Consider the following 16,956-nt stretch of genomic DNA (forward strand, 5'->3'; position numbering starts at 1 on the left):
CATAAAGCTGCTTTAACTTGGGACTCCCAATAAACACAAAACAGAGGTCAGTAAGGGGCATGCATAAGTGCACCAGAGTGCCCCCCCCCATCCTAATGTTTCTCTTTTACTAGTATCATGTATATAAATATTATCATATCACATCAATATATACTTGACAAAACAAATAAGAAATAAAAACAAATAAATTTAAGGCACACAATGTTGGGTGGAATGAAATAGTGGGTTTTATATGACATTTTATGTGTGTTTGGTTGTGAGCCGTTCAGAGTCCTTTGGGAGTTTGTTTGTTTATTTGTCACACAAAGATAGTATTGTAGTATGTTTAACATAATGTAAGTATAAAGTAGAGATAGAAAATATAAAAAGACATTAAGACAGGGATGGTAGGCACAGTGGTGCACTTATGCACACACCTTAGAAAAGGGGAGAGGTCTATTGTAGATAATGTAAGGTTGAAGATTCTGGAATTGTGGGAGGAAACAACAGAGTCCAGTAGTGAATTCCAGGCGTTGACTACTCTAGCGCTGAAATCGTATTTTCTGCAATCTAGTTTGGAGCGATTTACATTTAGTTTGTATCTATTGCGTGCTCTTGTGTTGTTGTTGTTAAAGGTGAAGTAGTCTTTAACCGGGAGTACATTGTGATGTATGATTTTATGAACAACAGTTAAATCAGTTCGGAGGCGGCGTATAAATTTAAACAAACAAACAAATCTGGGGGGGCAACATGACGAAATATCTGGCTCCAACTTCGTTTCTTGTGTCCCCGGCTAAAGTGTGCAACCAACCCGCATAAACTTAATCCAGAAGCCAAGGTTAGCTATGCCTTGGCGCAACTTGTGAATTCAGCCAACTCTTTTCAAAGCTCAGAAGAGGAAAAGATCCGGTAAGAAAACGGGTCCAAAGCCAAACGGTACCCTAAGCTTCTTAACCCTTTTGAAGAGGCAAACGAGCAATGGAAGCGGGCGAGCGAGCGGGAGGGAGGGAGAAGCGTCTTCCTTGGAAACGGCATGGCCGGCCGGCCGGAGGAGGGTCTTCCCGTCTCCCCTCCCCTGGAAGCCTGCAACGCCAGCCGCGTGCGATCGCCCGGACTAAGCGTCCGCCTCTTGTATACAAGAGGGGGGAAAAAAGAGGGAGGGAGGAAGGGAAAACCGGGTCTGGCCTGCCCCTGGGGCGGGGCGGATTGGAAGACAACAGCCCGAGCCCGACAGAAGAAGCAGCTCGCTGCCGGAGAAAGCCGCGCCGAGTCCTGCGAAGCAATTTATAGTAAGTGCCGCCGGCCGGGTCTTTCCAACCGTCTTTTTTACTGAGGTAAACCGGAGCGGAGCGTAGCGTCTCCCTTGCGGGCTCCATCGCGCCTCCTGCCCGCCGGTCGCTCCTTTCTAACTCTGGGACGAAGCGACCTGTCTTCCGGGCTCAAAGCCGAGGCCACCGGCGTATTAATGGACGCCCCAGCGAAATGCCCCCTCAGCGACCTGAGGCGCCGCTGAGTAAAACTTGTAGCCGGTGGGATGTTTTGTTTGGCAAGAAAGAGCGCAGACACGCGCGCGTCCACCCCCCCCCCCCCAAACCCCCGGCTTGTTCTATTGCGAGGATTTCGATTTTTTTATTTTATTTTCCCTTCCTTCTCAAGACACGTGAACTCTGCCGGTGGAGAGAGAAAAAAAGAGCTCTTCGATTGGAAATGGGATTTTTTTGGGGGGGCGGGGGAGGCGTTTGAGCGAACGGTTCCTTCGGGGTTTTTATTTTTTATTTTGCAAACTCCGTAGACGGATCTCTCTCTCCGTTCCGCTGGCTATTTACTCTTGTTGATGGATGCTTGTGTGAGTGTGTGTGGAAGCGCGCGCGTGCGCGCGCACCCGCGTTTGTACTGTAAATGAACAACACGCTGGTGAAGGGACTCATTGATTCCCTTCTTGCCGGTCTGCGGATCGCCGTCTATTAAAAATGTCCCTCGAGAATTTTAAAAAAAAAAGTCGGTTGATTAACCTCTTCTGGATATTGCCCAGCCAAACTTGCTCCCACCCCCCGTTTTGCAATATTCTTGATTTCATCGGGACGGCAATGAAAAGCGGCTCCTGAGAAAGGGGTTTCGTGAATTCAGAAGTCGGGCTCAGGTTCAAAATAGCTATTGGTGGAAGGTGCCGATTGCTCTTGATAATCTCCCTGAAAGGTGAAGGGTCGTCATTGTGTCTTAACTCGTTCACACCCTGAATAAAATAAATACACATTGTCCGGTTTTCTCCATCGTTCCCCATTTATTATTACAGTATTATTATTATTATTATTATTATTATTATTATTATTATTATTATTATTATTATTATTATTATTATCATCATCATCATCATCATCATCATCATCAATCACCATCATCACCAGTACTACTATTACTATTTGCATTGGCATTCTTCAGTCTCAAAAGACCATGGTATCATGCTCTGCATTCCTTAGAGCATGAAGCCTGGGTAGGTTAGGTATTACTATTACTATTACCTGGGTAGGTTAGGTATTACTACTACTATTATTTTAATTTGCGTGGCTTTCTCAGTCCATGAACAAGGAACTATTATATCAGACTAGCTTCTTGCCCAGACCTTCCTTTTTTAGGGCAGAGTTAACTTAATCGAAGAGATGGAGGGGAGCTTTGCAGCCACTTTCTCCCCATTTCCTGTCCACCTCCTCCCCATCTTCTGACCAAAACAAAACGGCATATTTATAACTGACTAGGGGCACTGTCTCGCCAGCCAGTCTGTGGGGTTCTGTAATACAATGATTTCATAGTCAGTGAGGAGAGGCGGGGTGATGCTCTTGCAGTTGTAGGCACCAACGGAGGTCACCAAGCATGTTGTAAAATAAGCAGCCTGCCAAGAGGTTATTTCTCAGTTTACAAAGGGAGAAGCAGATACAACTTTAACCTGAGTCTGGATTTTTTTTCCCCCCAAAGAAAAGAAAAACTTGCTTTGCTGAAGGAGGTGTCATTCCATCCAAGATTGCACAGAGCTCCTTGATATATATTCGTAGCATCAAGCTCTTTCTAAAATCACAACAGTTTTCAGCTCTGAACATTTTGAAGCCTGTTCAGATTGTTTTTGGCTCTTGCCCTTTACTGCACTTTAGTTTAGTTGCAGTATCATTTTATTGTAATTTCAGGGTCTGTCTTTAATTTGAATGTATGGGATAGGAGTACAAGAAACTTTATAGATGATGTGCATTTTTAAGGGGGATGTAGGACACAAAACCATAAACATTTCATTGCTATATGATAACTAAAAGTACAGTAATCCTGTTTTGTCTGTCTGTTCTGCTTTTGGATAGTGACAGATAGTACTTAGAATCAGTTTTACAATAAATGAATAACATTTGTCCCTGAGCACTAATGCAGCCACAGTATTTTGGCTGAAGTTACAGAAATTTTGATAATCATCTGTGTCCCAATTTTCTCTTCCCTTTTCTGCCTAAAAGATATTATTTTCAGGGCTCATTCTATAATTAAAGTATTGAAGGTCTGATCCTATAAAATTAGTTAGGTATAGCAGAATAAACAATGGCATGCAATGCAACCATATCCCAGTTTGTTCTGGGTAGATGGGCTGTGCCTTTGTTTATTCTTAGACCTAAGTGACATACAGGTTTTATTCATTCACTCATGTGAATGAATAAAACCTGTAAGATGGAGGAGCATTCAAATGTCCTATACAAGAGCTAAACTGTGATGGACGTGATAATTATTGCTCCACTGATCTCTGGGGCAGCTGGAGCGTGCTGGGCATGTGTTGGTGTTTGGTCCATTTTGTTAGTGTACCCAGGTAACAGTTTGTAGAATTGGATGATCAATAATTGCAAGAGTTAAAGTTCAAAGGACACACTCATATAAGACACAAAGCTGTTATATGGAGTAGTAAACTTTAAAGGGCATTTTCAATGCTGCATTTTTGAAATACAGTATATAGATATAAGCTGAGATACATAGGAATTATGTACCTCTCAAAGGTTTTTGGTATAAAATCATTCATAGCTTTGAGGAACCCTCTGGAATGGCATGAACCAATATGATGTAGTGGTTAAAATGTTGGATCAGGATCAGAATATCTAGCCTCAGCTATGGACATTTCTATATAACTCTGAGCAGTTGTTCTCTCTCAGTTCAATCTACTTTCCAGGTTCTTGTGAAGAATATTTGGAATAAGGAATGCTATATAGAACTTGAGTTCCTGTAGAAAAACTAAAATGTTGTTGTTGTTGTTGTTATTATTATTATTATTAAATTCAATTTCTAGGTTGCCCTTCTCCCGAGACTAGACTGCTAATAGCTATTTTGAATATAAATATAACAAAAATAATTGATTGCTCCTGGAAGGATAAATCCATTGTATTCTTTGAAGCACATAGCATAGAACTTTATGACACTAATCCTGATATTTCAAGTGTGCATCTCAGAATATTGTTCCAAACATGGCTTCTTAATGCTGTATAATATACTTTACTCAGATTATTTATTTCATTTATTTTGTCAAGTATGTATTGGTAGTATACAAAGCTATAACAATGTTTATATACATGATACTAGTAAGAGAGAAACATTAGGACACGCTGGTGCACTTATGCACACTCATTTTCGGGATCACACAATATAGATGAGCGAACACCGTTACTGTGTGGCACTTGGTAGTTCATTGCAGCTTTATCTACCAATTCTTAGAAGTACACTGCATAGCAAATTGAGACCTTCCACAACCTCATATTTGAATTGAACTCAGATTTTCCTTAGTTTAATAGTTTTCAAAGTCTGAGGTTGGGATCTCTTTGCTTTTGTTGTTTTGCTAGTAAAAATATTTTCTGCAACCTGTATTATATCACTGCAGAAAAATTAAAATGGGTGGGGTTGAGGCTTTGGGCCCATGTACCTGCCCTTAATGTTGAATTAGCATGATTGATCTGGATGTGACACAAAATGTATCTGGCACATATGCTGATTCCTAAATCCCAAACTTAACCTAAGATTGCATAACAGCCTTTTGAATGCAGTCTTTGCTTTCTGCAAGAATGATTATATTTGTATTTATTAGAAATATCATCTTTTGCTAATAAACACTTTTGTTGCTTGTCAGTGCAGCTAGAGTCAACAAACAAATTTTCTAACAAGCAAATTTTGCTTCACCTAGGACAAAGAAAAACATGTATTTGGCAATAAACACAGGTGTTTGCACTTTTCAGGCATATAGATTTTAAAAAATGAAGTACAGTATTAACGTGGAGAAAATAAGGTTCAGATTTATTTGTTGTTATTTTGTAAAATTCTTCATTTAATTTGAGTATTGAAAATGCAAGGTCTTCCCAACTGTTCTCTTGAAGTAAACATGTATAGGGAATCCCTGCTTCTGTGAAGAAAAGTACTGTACAGTGGTACCTCTACTTAAGAACGCCTCTACTTAAGAACTTTTCTAGATAAGAACCGGGTGTTCAAGATTTGCTTGCCTCTACTTAAGAACCTGAGCCGGGAAAAATCTCCCAGGAAATTTGAGAGTGGCACGAAGGCCCAGCCAGTTTCCTGCCATTCCCCCTTTAATCCTGGCCATTTAGGCTGCCAGAGGAGCCTTTTGGTGGCACTTAAGGAGGCTTTCGCAGTCCAGAGCGAATGAAGCATTTTCCTTTCTCTGAGTGCTTGGAGAGGGAATAAACCTCTGCCAGCGCCCCGAGAAAAGAAATGCTCCCTTTGCTCTGGGCTGCCGAGGAGTCACCACAGTGAAGGAAAAGCACCGACTACAAAGCGAGCAAGGGAGTGAGAGGAGAGGGGAGCATGGGAAGGAAGAGGCAGCAGGTAGCAGCAACAGCAGCCAGTGTAAGGGAGGCAGTGCATGGAAGGCAGCTTCACGCTGGGTGTATTGGAAGCGCGTGCTCCTCCTCGCCACCTCAGAGTCCATCTTTTTTTTTTAAGCCTTGAAGTTTTGGATTTTTTTGATTCCCCTCACCTCACCTTCTTCCTTTGGCAGCGACTCTCCTCCTTCTCTTCTTGCTCCTCCTCCCACCCAAATTGTGAGCTTTTATTTCTTTCCTAGTGGGTTTGCACGCATTATTTGCTTTTACATTGATTCCTATGGGAAAAATTGCTTCTACTTAAGAACGTTTCTACTGAAGAACCTGGTCATGGAACAAATTAAGTTCTTCAGTAGAGGTACCACTGTAGTCTGCACAAATGACACATGTTTGTCAACAAAGACAGCTGTCTCACATATTTGCCTCCTCTCCCCCCTATGGCATCTAGAAATATTCAGTGTGTAATATGATACCATCATCCTGGGAGTTAACTATTACCCACTTATTGTCATTTGTGACCGGGGTGGGTTCCTTCTCACCTGATTCGGTTGGTGCTGATCCATTATTATTATTATTTTTATTATTATTATTATTATTATTAATTAGATTTGTATGCCGCCCCTCTCCGCAGACTCGGGGCGGCTCACAGCAGTGATAAAAACAATATACAGTAACAAATCTAATATTAAAGTTTAAAATAACAATTTTACATTAAAAACCCCAGTATATAAAAAAGCATACACACAAACATATCATACATACAGCTACATAGGCAAGGGGGGATGTCTCAGTTCCTCCATGCCTGCTGGCAGAGGTGGGTTTTAAGAAGTTTACGAAAGGCAAGGAGGGTGGGGGCAGTCTTGATCCCTGGGGGGAGCTGGTTCCAGAGGGTCGGGGCCGCCACAGAGAAAGCTCTTCCCCTGGGTCCCGCCATTTTTATTTTTATTTATTTTATTTATTTTTTCTTTAGAGCATGCACAGAAACAGAGTTTCCAATGCTGTGTGTGTCATTTTGTTGGCTTTTTTTTTAAAAAAATTTTTTTTGGGAGTTTGGGGCACTGTGCATGCCCACAAGATGCACCCAAGTGGAGTGGGAGGAAGCGAACCGGCAGTGAGGTAAGTTAGAACCCACTCCTGTTTGTGACATCTCATTCTGCCACAGGAGAACGGGAGAGAATCTTTCCAGTTGTGTCATCCAAACTCTGAAATCTCTTTCTGAGGCACTGCTACGGAGTCAGTTTTGACACTTGAGTTTTAGGGGCAGCTGCCAGAGCCCCAACATATTGGAAAGGTTGGGTGCTGAAACCTGCCTTTATGTTCACTTAAAAATGTGGCCCTGTTTTTTAATTTAATTGCCTCTTATGTGCCATCATTTGGGAATGTAACATTCTGTTTTAATTGAAGAGAACTGCTGTTGGGGGGGGGGCTTAAGAAACCAGGGCTCCCCCATCATGATTCTCCCATACACCTGAGCCCAGGAGGGGTTTCTAACTTTCTTTGCTGCTGGTTCGCTTCCTCCCGCGCAGCATGGGTGCTGCATGGACACAGTGCCGAAAAATTCAGAAACAAGATGGCGACCGCATGCACAGTGCCGGAAACCCAGCTTCTGCACATGCTCAGAAGAAAAGAAAAGAATAAAAAAAGAGATGGCAGCGCCCATGGACCGGCACTGACCAAACTGGTTCGGTGATGTCATTGTGATGTCGCCAGCGGGTGGTTACCTGTTCAGCTGAACCGATCTGAACCGGGAAGAATCTACCCCTACCTGAGCCATACCTGGAAATCAGCTGTGTCAATGTATCTTGTAAATGATTCAGTCGTTCAGGCCGAAAATATCTTAAAAGGTTAAATCATGAGACCCGGAGCAAAGTTTATTAAAACTGAGACAATTCGTTACTCCTCCAAATAACTTCTTCAGTCCAAATGAAGATTTGGGTAGGCAGAGAGTCAGATAGTCATTGGGAAGAAGCACCTCATGCCATACAGATTGCGGGTTGGGGTGTTTCTCCCTCAAAACGAAAAGTAGCATATAAAGAAAGCTGTGTTAATGGTTGCTCAGTCTTCCAGTCATGGCGTTGTTTGCTAAAGGATTTGGAATGAGATTATATGTTGTTGTTATGTATTGAATAAGCTTGTTTTTTCCAGAGCTCCTGTTTCTCCTTTTGTGTTTATGTTATATATTGTTTTATAGTTTTTAAGAAGATTGATTGCAAATTCTGGGCGGGTTCTGGTGTCATCATTGACCACTGCCCTTCAGATTAGCTCCTTTGCAATCACTTTTGTCCACTTGAGAAAGTCACTGAGCATTTTCTGGGCTGTCATTCAAATACAATGGAAGCATTAACACAGTTGCTCCTGATAGCAGCTGTAATCTACTGTATTCCTCAAAATGCCAGCTATGGACATGGGCTGTGGGATGGCTTGCAAGTTTGAAGCTTACAATACATAAATGAAATAAATAAATGTATCCGCACAAGCTATTAGAGCAGTTCCTCTGAGGAACTAAACTTTCATGTTATAGTCATTCTGTACAGCCACTGCTTCTCTGATGTCTTTTCTACTGCCTGGTCTGTGGTGCTGTCTGAATTTACTGAATTTCTTGCCCAGGTTTTATTACTAAACGAGGTAACATCATCAGTGCTTCTCTGGGGACATCTAATATTGTGAAAATGAGCCCTCTGATATAAAGTGTGGAGGCATGAATTACACATACACCAGGGGCGGATTGCTCTTACCTGGTGTCACTGGTGCGCTGCGCACTCAGCTTAAATTGTCCTGCGACACACACTCACGCACACATCTCCAGTGTGATTTTGCTTCCGTGTATACGCAGGAAGCAAAATTGTGCCAAAATCTCATGAGGGGATGAGTGTGCACGCAAGTGTCCCCCTCACAAGATTTTGCTTCTGCACATGCGCAGAAAGCAAAAAAATATGAAAAATTAAAGAAAAAAATAAAGAAAAAAGATGGCGGCACCCAAAGGACTGGCGCCAGAGCGGTCGCATGCAAATTGCACAATCTGGCAGCCACTACCCACCTACAACACCGGTAGCAACCCATCCCGGACATACACACATTCCGTACCACAAACAATTGTCAATAAACTATTCTACCTAAAACGTAATGGTACACAAACATTATTTTGGTACATTACATTCACATTACTTGCTTTTTACTTAGATTTTTACTTTGCTTAGATTATAGTATAGAAATAAAAAAAATGCTACATAAATTTTTAACAATCAGCATAAACAACTTGATTCTATTGAATGAGTGATAATTATAACTGGCATGATAGATTCATTATGGGGAATGACAGTCAGAAATAGATTTTTGGGGAGCAGGGGTTATGGTTGAAAAATTAACCATTTAGTATTTTAATATTGCTTTTGTGTTGTGAAAAAAGCAGAAATGTCATTGCCTTTTATTTTGCAATCTCATTAGTTAATTAATGTAAGCCAAATTCCAGAAATTATATAGGTCATCTGTGGATTAACATAGGCTAGGTCAGGGATGGGAAATGGCTACTTTAAGATGAGTGGACTTCAATTCCCAGAATTCCACATTCAACAAGGGAGTTCTTGGAGTTGAAGTTCACATATTGAGAAACCTCGTCTTAATGCATTTATTTTAACAGTTTTTATTGTTTCTCTTAGCTGCATTTTGTCTTGCTCCATAGTTTTCTCAGATATCAGTCAAAACTTACCATAGTGCTGCATTGTCTTTTACAAGTTTTTTCCATAAATACTTCTTACAAGTTTTTATTAGCATAAACAAAAGGATGTCAATCTTAAAATAAATTAGAAGAAAATATGCCTAAATTCACACTGCATGTTTATGTGGATAGTTAAAGCCCTAGTGATTGCATATGCCTAGCATATTCAGCTAAGTTAGTTGACTTTGTGGCTTATTATGTTATGTGAGCTCAGTAGTCCCTATGGTTTAATGTACGGTAGTTATGTATCAACAAAATGAGTCAATTTATTAACCAAGTTAAGCATTGTAGAATAGCCAGTGATTCAGGGATTAGAAATTAGGTACATGGATTCTCACCTATATTCAATTGGTTGAATCTGATGAGAGATTTTGGATTGTTGTAATTAATTGACTCTGAAAGAGCCAATGGCTTCCTTAGAGGAAGTGCTAATAAAAAGAGCAGGTTTATAAAAGAAAGGACAGAGATTCAGTTTCTTCCTCCTCTTCCTCCAAAATTTTGCCTCTTTTTTTCTGTTTGGTTATTTTATTATTATTATTTATTAGATTTGTATGCCGCCCCTCTCCGTAGACTTGGAGAGGGGTGGCCTACAAATTTACATGTGACTTCAGTGTTTTTACAGTAGAATTTGGATTTCTTGTAGGATATCCATTCATGCCACATGGTAAACCTTTCAGACTCTACCAATGGAACGTTCGCTGATAGACTGGAAGATGGGATTGGGGAGAGGGCTATTGAAAAAAAAAATCTGTCTGGAAATTTTTGAACGGGTTGATAGGAATTCTTTGGATTCTTTTGCACTTGACACTACAATAAATTGTACATGTATTCCAAACTATCTTTTGCTAAAATCGTATTTGCCTGAGAATAGTCTGTCTGTTACCAGATGTGTATAGCCCACTTACAGAAAATCGTCCTAGCAGAAAACATGGCTCTTTAACTAGCTGTTCCCTTCTTGCTAATTGCAATATTTGGGGTCAGTGAGACAAGGTTTTGCAGCAATATACACTGCTCAAAAAAAAATAAAGGAAACACTTAAACAGCACAATATAACTCCTAGTAAATCAAACGTCTGTGAAATCAAACTGTCCACTTAGGAAGCAACACTGATTGACAATCAATTTCACATGCTGTTGTGCACATTCAACTTTGTACAGAACAAAGTATTTAATGAGAATATTTCATTCATTCAGCTCTAGGATGTGTTATTTGAGTGTTCTCTTTATTTTTTTGAGCAGTATATTTGGAGAGCTTTTATATGTAGCGTGAAAGCATGAAGAGAATCTATGTTATACAGTGGCAAACATTTTTCTTGTACATATGTATGGTATACATGTGACAACACTCTTACAAATCCCACTTTACAGCTATGCGTGGAGTTGAAAATACTTGTGTGTGTGTGTCTGTGTTAGAAGCATAATGTAAATAATGATCTACTCGAGTAAGCTGACTCGTTGTCATTGACTCTGTTATCCAATTGGAGTCGAGGTCCATGGGACAACACTCTTACAAATCCCACTTTACAGCTACGCATGGAGTTGAAAATACCTGTGTGTGTGTGTGTGTCTATGTTAGAAGCATACTGTAAATAATGATCTACTCGAGTAAGCTGTGGACAGAACAAGTACAAGGAAGCTGAAATGTCTAGTGCTTGCTGCTTAACTTTGTTAGTTTCTCTCTTAGTTTCTCTCTCTCATATTTATAGCATAATTCCAAAGTTTTGGAAATAAGTTTGGTTACTTCAGCAGCAGTTTTCTGTTGCATTAGGACTGTAGACTCATCCCAAATATTTGAATATGAATTTGAACCATGCAATTGAGTATAGCAGAACATTCTAAAAAAGAAAGCATAACATAATATTATGAGACCTGAGCCCACTTCCTCTGCCTTAGAAACATACAGAAAGAGAAGTGCCTGGAATGAGTTCATTTAGAATTCAAAAGATTGTGAATAGAACTACTAATGACTCTGTTAGAGACCTCAGAGAACTTGTACTCTTCACTGAACAGTTTGAGAGGACAATAATAGTATGACAATAAAACACATTAATAGAGAACTTACAGCATTCTAGTTTTAATATATTACAGCAAACCTATTAATACATGGCTACGGTGAGCGTATATCTTCATATGTAAAGTAGGCTTGGACATTGCAAAGACAACTTTGTACAGCTGCATGGTGACTATATTTCTCTAATATAATTTCAGTGAGGCATGGATATTTTATAGGTAGGTTTGGCCCACATTTCTATTCTTTTTCCAGGTGTTTTGCTTTATGTTTTCTGAAGATATTAATTATAGTTATGGATATAAAATTGGTTCATCAAGGACACCCTCCAAGTAAGGTAAATCTATTTCTGACTCTTATGACAGTGTCTGAGAGGCAGGTGTAGTCCTTTTTTCTCAACTGGGTCCATATTGAATAGACTGATAAACTTAGTTTTTAAATTGGTTGGGTTCACACATTGAACAAATCATAGTGTAAGCCAAATCCTCTGGTTCGCAAATTAGGGTTTAGCTTAGCTTGTTTTGTTATCCTTCCAGTTATGATTTATGCAATTCATCATTTTAAGCAAATTATGGCTTCATTGAGACTTCCTATAATGCATTTATATTGGGGTTTATCATGAGGTATAGTAGGGGTTAGTACCAGTGGGCATGATATCCTTTTGAATTGCATGCGAAGTCTGAAGATTTTAGGTACTCCTTCCTGAATGGGCAAATATAGTGGAACCTCGGCTAGCAAACGCCTTCAATAGCGAACATTTCGGATAACAACCAAAAATTTCGTTAAAAATTTGCACTGGATACCGAACAAAATTTGGATACCGAACAGCCACGTCTCAAACACCTGTTCTCAAATGCACCAGCCAGGATGGCTCTTTGTCTGGCTCCAGGCCCGTCTTGACCTTATCAAAGTCAGCGCCCCCAGTTCTGAACATGGCGGCGGCTGCCCTCCCGCTGGCTGGCCTCGGAGAAGGCACCGCTGCGCCATGGGTTGTCCAGGAAGTTGTGGACAGGGTTCTTCTCTTGCAGCTCATCCTGCGCAGGGGAGAAGGGCGTGTCCTGAGCTGAGCCCAGATAACCTCAGTACTATATGGCCACCCCAAGTCAAACTAATACTGTGGAAATCTTGATCCAATACTTGAAGACTGTAGGGCAGGGGTGTCAAACTCGTGATGACACGTTGTTGTCACATGACATATTACAATTTCTCCCCTTGGCAAAACAGAGTGGACGTGGCCAGTATGTGACACATCTGGTCCCTGGGCCATGAGTTTGACACCCCTGCTATAGGGCATGGAAAGGATGAAACAGGCTGAAATTCAATCCTATGATTATGGAGTTACTATTTCTCTGAAAACCATATGGTTCTTTTCCCCCTCTAGTTATGAGTCTGATGGGATGGCTTTTACTCTGAAAAACAATAACAACCCAGGTCTGTAACTTGAGTAATCTTCTAGACTCATAACAAGTGTTGTCCAGTTCTGATCGATGCACCAATTTGTTTTGGCAGGATCTTTCAACAAGAATTTGCTTGGTGGGACTACTCCTGTAATGTGTTTTACATACATATAGCTGCATTTGCAGATGACTTGGAAACTGCAGTTGGTACCAAATACTGAAGTATGCTCACTGGATGAAAGCCATTCAACCATATTACACCATAGCTGAAGGGAGGGCACATTGGATGTCCAATTATTTAGTTACAATTCAAAGTCTTGCTTTTTACCTTTATATCTCTCTCTATATGGCTTGATTCTTGGGTTCCTTCAGGACCACCTTTTCCAAGAACCATTCTGTTTGGTGTACAGTATTTGTCCCAGGAGAGGGAGTTATTTATATTTATCAGAAAAAAATGAAATTGGTAGCAGTATTTCCCAACAATAGTTTCCATTTCATGAAATAGACTTCATGTGCCTAATTAGATTTGTACAGATTTTAGCACCATTTCACAAAGTAGTAAAAAAATAAACCATACCATAGGGGCTTTCTTTAGTACTTAATAATAAACCATACCATAGGGCCTTTCTTTATGCTAATGACACAATAGTTGGTGTAGTTAAGCATGATGCTGATTTTACTGAATTAAATAAATGATCTGGTGGTATAGAAATTAAATAAACAAACAAACAATAAAACTAACAAGGCAAAGATCATGCGATTGATTCATACAAATCTCTTCCCCTTCTTTTTCTCATTGAGAATAACTCTCTTTCCCTTTCACTAGATTATGTGCATCTGAAGAGAAAGGCCAGTTGAAGATGGGAATGTAATCTGTAACCCCCTGATTTGTGAAACTATTTTAGGGGCAAAGGTGGTGACATCCTATTTATCTTGTTTCTTGCATGATGGATTGCGTGTGACAGATATAAACTACCTAACTGCCCAATAACTGGAATATGAATTATTTGAAAGTAACAAATCAATAGTTTCTCTTGACTCTCTCCCTCTTATTTGAAGAGCATCTCCTTATCCCTGTTGGGTGAAATATAATCCCTGCTATTCCAGGATTATAGCTGTGTACATCTCCAACCAGATTTCTTCATATGTTTAAGGATTTTTTTTGGAATCTTGGTGTAGAAGCTATAAAGTTCAGAGAGTGTCTTTCATTTAATAGAAGAAGAAAAGCTGACTGAATTGGAAGCACAAACATTTTGGAAACTTAACTGTGTTTCTGTTACACACACACACACACAACTGTATCTCCATTCCACCATAAGTATCCCTGCACTTTATCCATCTGCTTGAAAACCATATGTCCAAACTGGAACAGTTTCAGACTTAAACAATGGCCTTTAGTCTGATTTAGGCCTACCAGTAACAGTAATAAAGGATGGAATGTTGAGATTGAATTTTCCCATGTTGACTGGAATGAAAACTGATGCCAAAACCAAGAAAACTGTGGAAGATATTCAGGCTTGGGTTGGGTATTCTTACTGATCCCCCCACTGTAGTGTGGTAATAAACTGGATTAGGTTTGCCTTCCTTTAGCAAACAATTGTTATTGTTAAAGCAAGATAAACTGTTTCCTCAAGCCAAACTATCTGATGATTTATCAATGTCCTCAGTTTCTAAGAATCTCAAGTACTATTTTAGATGGATGAATAACTCCTACTTTCTCAATTTTGTTAGCAAAAAATAAAGCTTCCATTTTGTTCAGTTTTTCCTTTGCCATTGCGCATATCCTTCAACCTAAATCCAGTTTTGAGATTCATCTCAGACCATGAACATTGGGATATGAATTCAAAATTCTCTAATATAAGCACATTTCAATAACATAATGTATTCTTTCCATAAACTTACAGTAATGTGTTTCAAAGACTGGTTCCTTTCTAATCAAACTACTATTTGCCAGTGCATTCATTGTTTAGAATTGCCTTGGGGAAGGGAAAAATATTTACTAGTCCCTTTGTGCAATCTACTGGCCTATAACCTTTTATGATGATCAACACAGCTTTCCTTGCACAATTGGAGAGGGATTAAAGCAGTTTACTGGGATTTTCCATTCCTGGCTGAATGAGGATGATAGCAGTACTTCAGGGTCTGAAATTAGTGCCTGTTTTCATTGTAGGAAATTATCACCAGGCAATATTTGGCAGCAAAAATATCAAAAATAAAGAAGCAAGTTTCTCTTCTACTGAGACACAAAGGCTCTGCCATCTGCAATATGGTTGCCCAACCCTTTCCTAACAGTATTATCTTATGTAGTATGAGTCAAAACTATCATAACTTTCTTGCATATAAATAAAAAAACCTTTATTTACTTTTTAATGGAAAAATGCATACATTTACCAATGAATGATAAATGCATAATGGAAAAGAGGATATATCTGCATAAGCTTGCATGTTTTCATTTATAAACCTGCATGTATTGATGGAGATTTAAAAATAATAACTATATAAATAGAAAATCAGTACATCTCACCACATTGTGACTGCGTGCCAGTATACTGCTTCAACTGGGTAGGATATAGGTATAGGTTGCTTTACATTTACAAGATGGCCTCTAGATTCAGAAAACAGCATGAGCGTTGCTCATGGCAAAAAAGGACTTTGATTGTCCTTATGAAATACTTGCCAAAATGTGCAAAATATGGCGTTAGTGGGAGATGTTGCATATTGTATAACTAAGGCTGATGACATAGTCTGCATCTTTTCTATATTTCCATAACATTGGAGGAATAAGTCAATTTTTATGGACTTAGACTCAGCATAAACTGATGAAGTGCAAATCATTATTCATACCTGTGTGCCTGAATATTTCAATCACTATTTCTGTACTTTTCCCTCTCAGCAAAATGTGACTTATCAAAATATTTTTCTTTTGTGCCAGTCACATTCATTCAGAATGTTGAACAGTCTTCCTTAAAATTCATTCCTGTTTTTTCCGTAGTTATCATTTTACTGAAGCTATGTAGCTTCCATCAGCATTTCCCTATCTTCATCAATATCTATAGTAGCCTGAATCTTAGCCTCTTTTGTTTATTATTAATCTATACTTCACTGCCCCCACATGATTATTAATTCCAAACAAAAGCAGACAATCTTCATTCAGATCTTTTGTGCCCTTTTATATCTATTATGTCTGTCTTTTGCTTAATTTTACAAACACACAAAGTATTTTTCCTTATTTGTTTTAATGTGTTAATTTGTACTCTTTATCGCTTGACTTGATTTAAGTTGTAATTTTCTATCTGAAAGGGGTTTTTTTTCCCTTCCAAAATGGTTTGCAATTACAGTACTTCCTTCATAGGGCTGAGAGAAAGCAACTAGTCTAAGATCACCCAGCTGGCTTTGTGCCTAAGGTGGGGCTGGAATTCTCAGGCTCCTGGTTTCTAGCCTGATGCCTTCTAATCACTACACCAAACTGACTCCCATCTGAAATATATAAAAGTTGTAAAATTTTAATTTGGTAAGAATGTTAGTTTTTAAAAATTCCAAGGAGAATATTTGGCTTAAACAAAACCATGATTATTGATTGCACGTTGGTTCAAACTGATAGAAACAGACAGTTTGTCAAACTTTATTTCTTTGAGAGCTGCACTTTATTTCGTTCTTCTCTGCACTCTTTCTAGAGTCTCAACATCCTTTTTACACTGTGGTGATCCAAATTGAATGCAATAGTCCAAGTGTGGCCTTACAAGGCATTATATAATGGTATTAGCACTTCATGTGATCTTGATTCTATCCCTCTGTTAATGAAGCCTAGAACTGTGTTGGCTTTTTTGGCAGCTGCTGCACACCGCTGGCTCATATTTAATATGATTGTCCACTTGGACTTCTTTTCACAGTTACTACTGTTGAGCAATGTATCACATATACTGTACCTGTGCATTTTGTTTTTCTTGCCTAAATGTAGAACCTTACTTTTTCACAATTGAATTTCATTTTGTTTGACAGCACCCAGTGTTCAAGTCTG

The 16,956-nt window shown here is 39.3% G+C and overlaps 1 protein-coding gene across 13 annotated transcripts in view; it reads left to right on the forward strand.

Annotated features, from left to right (window-relative positions):
• The first annotated feature begins 1,159 nt into the window (after positions 1–1,159).
• Positions 1,160–16,956, forward strand: part of SOX13 (SRY-box transcription factor 13) — a 72,915-nt gene continuing 57,118 nt past the window's right edge. For all 13 annotated transcript variants that reach the window (XM_070745424.1, XM_070745429.1, XM_070745435.1 and 10 more), the window contains exon 1: positions 1,160–1,268. The gene's annotated coding sequence lies outside the window, so the exon portion shown is untranslated. The remainder of the gene's footprint in view (positions 1,269–16,956) is intronic.

This window comes from Erythrolamprus reginae, chromosome 3 (genome assembly GCF_031021105.1).
Source record: "Erythrolamprus reginae isolate rEryReg1 chromosome 3, rEryReg1.hap1, whole genome shotgun sequence".
Lineage (NCBI taxonomy): Eukaryota > Metazoa > Chordata > Lepidosauria > Squamata > Dipsadidae > Erythrolamprus > Erythrolamprus reginae.